This window comes from Lampetra fluviatilis, chromosome 4, assembly GCF_964198595.1.
Source record: "Lampetra fluviatilis chromosome 4, kcLamFluv1.1, whole genome shotgun sequence".
Classification (NCBI taxonomy): domain Eukaryota; kingdom Metazoa; phylum Chordata; class Hyperoartia; order Petromyzontiformes; family Petromyzontidae; genus Lampetra; species Lampetra fluviatilis.
In genome coordinates this window covers 19,198,577-19,204,955 of record NC_136278.1, presented here as the reverse complement: position 1 = coordinate 19,204,955, position 6,379 = coordinate 19,198,577, and the positions used below count along the sequence as shown (strand labels likewise).

At 45.2% G+C, this 6,379-nt stretch overlaps 1 non-coding gene across 1 annotated transcript; it reads left to right on the top strand.

Moving 5' to 3' along the window:
• Nucleotides 1-5,787: 5,787 nt before the first annotated feature.
• TRNAG-GCC (transfer RNA glycine (anticodon GCC)) lies at nt 5,788-5,858 on the top strand. The gene has a single exon. It is a non-coding gene; the product is annotated as a tRNA-Gly (tRNA).
• Nucleotides 5,859-6,379: the final 521 nt, after the last annotated feature.

Genomic DNA, 6,379 nt, shown 5'->3' with positions numbered 1-6,379 from the left:
TGCGACTCTTGGCAGCCACCCCGCTGCTCCTCACACACAGCCTTACTGCCTATCTCTATCTGCAGCTTTACACCTCCCAGTAGCTCCCTACTGTTCCCAGGGTTGGCTCCCGCTTCTGACGGTGCCCCCTCGGCTCGTACGCCCGCGTGGCCCCACACCTTTCCATTCACACCCCGACTGCCTTCTCCTTCCGGTTTACCCGCTTAAGGACCCCCTACCTTTCACCCACGTCACCTGGCTCCGCCTCCTCGTGACGTCACATCCGGAAGGTCGCTTTCGCCCGCATTACACATCTCACGTAAAATCACATCACCCACACGAGGCATCGGTGGTTCAGTGGTAGAATTCTCCCCTGCCACGCGGGAGGCCCGGGTTCGATTCCCGGCCGATGCACTTTTATCCAACTAAACAACAATAAACTGCACATTTGTAGAGAATATAAATAAAGAACCCACCATCATCTGCAGATCGTGATGAAAAAAGTAAAAAGTCAGATTCTATATACACAGAGAACACGCAATTTTGGAGGAATGAGAAAAGAAGAGTATTAATGCATCTCACGTTAAAAAAATTCGAGTGGAATGTGGTATAGGTGATTCAGTGGTAGAATTCTGGACTGCCACGTTGGAGACCTGGGATCGATTCCTGGCCAATGCACTTTTATGCAGATAAGCAACATTATAACCGATTAAAATGCACGTGGAGTGGTTTCAAGAAAATGACTTTACATGTCAATGAAGTAGATTGATCGCTTCAAATTCATTCCCTTGCATACTTGCAAAAACCAAATCGGTGAGGTCACTTTCAGCTGCGGAAATCAGGTCGCAGTTATTTTGACAACGAAATGCAATAACTAGTATTGGAAACGAGTAGTGACGAAGGATTTCTCTTGCGGAAAGCCAATGCATTTGGCTCTGTGCTCCATGAACTCCTGTGGTCTGCCTTCAGATTTTTCCACATTCCGGACACCATCACAACCCTGGTGAAGTCGTACTTTCAGGATCTGCAGTTCTGCTTCACCACCTCAGAGTTCACCACCTCATGGCAATGCCTGAATGTAGGTATAATGGCGGGATGTACCATTTCTCCATTTGCATTCATAATGGCAATGGAGGTTATCATCAGATCCTCAAAATGGGTTGCTGGTGGACAGCGAGTCGACTCTGGTTTTCGCCTCCCTCCACTCAGAGCCTACATGGACGACATTACAACATTGACCACCACTGTCCCATGCACCAGGATACTGCTCAGAAAACTCGAGGAGAACATCAGCTGGGCCCGTATAAAGATTAAACCATCCAAGTCACGCAGCATCTCGATTGAGAAGGGAGTACTCTGTGACCTGAAATTCTTCATCGGAGATGACCAAATCCCAACAGTGTCTGAGCAGCCGGTAAAAAAGCCTTGGAAGGTGGTATGATGCAAGCCTGAAGGACAAAGACCAGGTGCAACAGCTGCGCAAAGACATCAGTAGTAGCCTACAGTCCATCGACAACACCCAGCTACCTGGAAAGTTAAAGGCCTGGTGTCTGCAGTTTGGTCTCCTACCCCGGGTGTTGTGGCCCCTAGCAGTGTATGAGGTTCCAATCTCAACAGTGGAGAAGATGGAAAGAGGAGTCACGAGCTACTTAAAGAAGTGGCTCGGAGTTCCACGATGCCTTACCACCATAGGCCTCTATGGAGATGGTGTCCTCAAGCTGCCCCTCAGCAGTCTAACCGAGGAATTCAAGTGTGCAAAAACCAGGCTCCAGATGACACTGAATGAATCTCGAGACCCAGTGGTGAGCAACAACGCGCCGACCTTGGCAAATGGGCGCAAATGGAGGCCAGGAACAGCAGTCCAGGAGGCAACAGCAGCCCTCAGACATGCTGACATTGTGGGTCATGTTCAGCAAGGGAGAGGAGGCCTTGGGCTAACTAGCCGTGCTCCTTGGAGTAAGGCCACTGCACCAGAGCGGCGGAAGATGGTAGTGCAGGAAGTACGCCATCAGGAGGAGGCTGCAAGGTGGGCCAAGGCAGTCTCTCTTGCCAAACAGGGACAGTGGACTCGATGGGACAGTGTGGAGAAGAGGAAGATCAGCTGGAAGGATCTGTGGGCCATGGAAGCAAGGCGGTTGAGCTTTTCCATCAGAGCAACATATGACGTCCTTCCAACACCAGTTAATCTTCACCAATGGTATGGTGAAGATCCGGACTGTGCCCTCTGTTCCATGCCAGCCAACCTCAGGCACATTCTCACAGGGTGTAAAACAAGCCTCACCCAAGGACGCTACACTTGGCGTCACAACCAAGTCCTTAAAAACCTTGCGTCCGCCCTGGAGGACAAGCGAGCTGCCACCAACTCCCTACCACCCCCAGCAGCATCACACCCCTTACGGACGACCTTTGTCTGCGAAGGGGCTAAACCACCGAAGAGCGGCTCTACAAAAATAGAGCGAGACCAGCTGCTCTTGGCCCGCGACTGGAAAATGCTAGCTGACATTGGCCGGCAACTTGTGTTTCCTCCGGAGATCGCAACCACCACCCTAAGACCTGACATGGTGCTCTGGTCCCGTTCGCTCAAGAAGGTCTTCATCATTGAGCTCACAGTACCCTGGGAGGACTCAGTAGATGAGGCTTATGAGCGAAAACATCTGCGCTATGCCGATCTTGCTGCCGAAGCACGGCATCATGGCTGGAACACAGAAGTCCGACCAGTGGAGGTGGGCTGCAGAGGTTTTGTGGCAACATCTACAACCAGACTGCTTAGAGACCTGGGAATTAAGGGCCAGAGCCAGCGTTCGGCAATTAGATCTGTATCGGAGGCGGCAGAAGGCAGCAGTCAGTGGCTCTGGATGAAGAGGAAAGACCCCAGCTGGGCCCCAAAGTGAGAGGGCCAGGAGGTATGCAGTCAACAATGCTTGACTCAGGGAGGAGGACGCCCCTGCCATGCATAGTCCCATGGGATGTTGGCTATCAACAACAAGGCAACTCCTATGACTAATTGGGAATGGGACGCAAGCGTAGGATTGATCACCCTGTCGCTGGCCGCCTTTGGGGAGGGTGTATAGTATGAAAGGCCGAAACACCCTAGGAACCAAAGGTTCACTACTGACGATGCGCTCCCCAAATTTCACCTGGCTCACTGTTCATGAACTCTTGGAAGTGCTTGCACAAAGGAGAGTAACATCTCATCCTGTGTTCTTTGGAATCTGTGACGAATGATTTCTCTTGCGGAAAGCGGTTCTACCAAATTTTTAATAACAGGTGAAGAAATATTTTAACAACATCCCAATAACTTGCATATTATCAATTTAGTCCATCTTCATCTTCGGATATTCATGAAAAATGGGAAAGTCAGGAGCCTAAGAAACACAGAAAAGTCTCACTCATATGCTACCGAAAAAAGATCAGTATTCATGCATCTCATGTAAAATCACACCAGGCACACGAGTCATCGGTGGTTCAGTGGTAGAATTCTCGCCTGCCACGTGGGAGGCCCGGGTTCGATTCCCGGCCGATGCACTTTTATCCAACTAAACAACAATAAACTGCAAATTTGTAGAGAATATTAAAAAAAAGAACCCACCATCATCTGCAGATCGTGATGAAAAAAATAAAAAGTCAGATTCTATATACACAGAGAACACGCAATTTTGGAGGAATGAAAAAATAAGAGTATTAATGCATCTCACGTAAAAACAATTCGAGTGGAATGTGGTATAGGTGATTCAGTGGTAGAATTCTGGACTGCCACGTGGGAGACCTGGGATCGATTCCTGGCAAATGCACTTTTATCCAGATAAGCAACATTATAACCGATTAAAATGCACGTGGAGTGGTTTCAAGAAAATGACTTTACATGTCAATGAAGAATATTAATCGCATAAAATTAATTCCCTTGTATACTTTCAGAAACAAACACTGTGAGGTCACATTCAGCTGCAGAAATCAGATCGCAGTTATTTTGACAACGAAATGCAATAACTAGTATTGGAAACGAGTAGTGACTAAGGATTTCTCTTGCCGAAAGCGGTTCTACCAAATCTTTCTACCAGGTGAAGAAATATTTTAACAACATCCCAATAACTTGCATATCATCAATTTAGTCCATCTTCAACTTCGGATATTCAAGAAAAATGGGAAAGTCAGGAGCCTAAGAAACACAGAAAAGTCTCACACGCTACTGAAAGAAGATCAGTATTCATGCATCTCACGTAAAATCACACCAGACACACGAGGCATCGGTGGTTCAGTGGTAGAATTCTCGCCTGCCACGCGGGAGGCCCGGGTTCGATTCGCGGCCGATGCACTTTTATCCAACTAAACAACAATAAACTGCAAATTTGTAGAGAATATAAATAAAGAACCCACCATCATCTGCAGATCGTGATGAAAAAAGTAAAAAGTCAGATTTTATATACACAGAGAACACGCAATTTTGGAGGAATGAAAAAAGTAGAGTATTAATGCATCTCACGTAAAAAAAATTCGAGTGGAATGTGGTATAGGTGATTCAGTGGTAGAATTCTGGACTGCCACGTGGGAGACCTGGGATCGATTCCTGGCCAATGCACTTTTATGCAGATAAGCAACATTATAACCGATTAAAATGCACGTGGAGTGGTTTCAAGAAAATTACTTTACATGTCAATGAAGAATATTAATCGCATGAAATTCATTCCCTTGTATATTTTCAGAAACATACACGGTGAGGTCACATTCAGCTGCAGAAATCAGGTCGCAGTTATTTTGACAACGAAATGCAATAACTAGTATTGAAAACGAGCAGTGACGAAGGATTTATCTTGCGGAATGCGGTTCTACCAAATCTTTATAACAGGTGAAGAAATATTTTAACAACATCCCAATAACTTGCATATCATCAATTTAGTCCATCCTCATCTTCGGATATTCAAGAAAAATGGGAAAGTCAGGAGCCTAAGAAACACAGAAAAGTCTCACTTACACGCTATTGAAAGAAGATCAGTATTCATGCATCTCACGTAAAATCACACCAGGCACACGAGGCATCGGTGGTTCAGTGGTAGAATTCTCGCCTGCCACGTGGGAGGCCCGGGTTCGATTCCCGGCCAATGCACTTTTATCCAACTAAACAACAATAAACTGCAAATTTGTAGAGAATATAAAAAAAGAACCCACCATCATCTGCAGATCGTGATGTAAAAAGTCAGATTCTATATACACAGAGAACACGCAATTTTGGAGGAATGAAAAAAGAAGAGTATTAATGCATCTCACGTAAAAAAAATTCGAGTGGAATGGGGTATAGGTGATTCAGTGGTAGAATTATGGACTGCCACGTGGGAGACCTGGGATGGATTCCTGGCCAATGCACTTTAATCCAGATAAGCAACATTATAACCGATTAAAATGCACGTGGAGTGGTTTCAGGAAAATGACTATCCATGTCAATGAAGAAGATTATTCGCTTCAAATTCATTCCCTTGTATATTTTCAGAAACAAACACGGTGAGGTCACTTTCAGCTGCGGAAATCAGGTCGCAGTAATTTTGACAACGAAATGCAATAACTAGTATTGGAAACGAGTAGTGACTAAGGATTTCTCTTGCCGAAAGCGGTTCTACCAAATCTTTCTAACAGGTGAAGAAATATTTTAACAACATCCCAATAACTTGCATATCATCAATTTAGTCCATCTTCATCTTCGGATATTCAAGAAAAATGGGAAAGTCAGGAGCCTAAAAAACACAGAAAAGTCTCACACGCTACTGAAAGAAGATCAGTATTCATGCATCTCACGTAAAATCACACCACCCACACGAGGCATCGGTGGTTCAGTGGTAGAATTCTCGCCTGCCACGCGGGAGGCCCGGGTTCGATTCCCGGCCGATGCACTTTTATCCAACTAAACAACAATAAACTGCAAATTTGTAGAGAATATAAATAAAGAACCCACCATCATCTGCAGATCGTGATGAAAAAAGTAAAAAGTCAGATTCTATATACACAGAGAACACGCAATTTTGGAGGAATGAGAAAAGAAGAGTATTAATGCATCTCACGTTAAAAAAATTCGAGTGGAATGTGGTATAGGTGATTCAGTGGTAGAATTCTGGACTGCCACGTGGGAGACCTGGGATCGATTCCTGGCCAATGCACTTTTATGCAGATAAGCAACATTATAACCGATTAAAATGCACGTGGAGTGGTTTCAAGAAAATCACTTTACATACTGTTGGATATATGCCTTCCTTTTTAATTTAAAAAATTATTTTTTTTTAAGAATTATTCTGCCAACATAGATAATATCGTTTTTTAATATACACGGGGCAACGTGAGAACGGACACGCCCTCACACTAACACAGATGTGCGCACACCTCATTTCAAAGGAAAGAGGGCATGAAAGAAGGGTAA